We start from the raw sequence: 709 nt of genomic DNA on the forward strand, positions 1-709 counted from the left end.
AGGGATGTACATCCTAGGCTTGATGAGCACGAGCGTCGCGCTTTGCGCACGCTGTCAATGACGAGTGACCTCGTTGAGGATGTGGAGGTGGTCGACTACGAGTCTAACACTCTTTTTCTCGCATGGGATGACGAGAAAGGCGAGCTGCGCCAGCAGCGTGATACGAGCCCTGCTCGCGCCTTGCGGGCCCCGTGTCCGTTCCCTGACTTCTCGTCAACCTAGGATCGTGGTGTAATCATCAATGACTTCGACGGGGCTTAGAGGTGGCAATGACCTCGACGGGGCTCAGAGGTGGCAGCTGGAACTTGCCCATAAGGCGGCTCTGAAGCGCGCCCATCTACGGCCGGTCATTGACCCTCGTGTGGAATATGGCTGTCGCCCAGTGATCCCGTTTTGAAAGCGATGGACGCAGTAACTCGATCGTTACGCGTCCAGCACATCGGGCCCCCGGTCATTACGGAAGATGAACTTGCCACACGGAAAGCTCTTCGAGCTCGTTTCTTGGTCCCACAAAAAATACGTTGGATGTTTCTCGCCCTCGTCTACATGCTCAACGAGGTGGCTCTCGTGTACCCGCAATGCGGATGATATTCGATAGCGATAACCCAATCTCGCCCCTTGGCGTCTGCTTGCAGCAGTGCACAGCCGATAACAAAGTCCGAAGCGTCACAGACGACGCTGAAAGGACGATCAGGGTCTGGCAGCGCCA

Source organism: Plasmopara halstedii (genome assembly GCF_900000015.1).
Source record: "Plasmopara halstedii genome assembly, contig: Scaffold_658, whole genome shotgun sequence".
Classification (NCBI taxonomy): Eukaryota; Oomycota; class Peronosporomycetes; order Peronosporales; family Peronosporaceae; genus Plasmopara; species Plasmopara halstedii.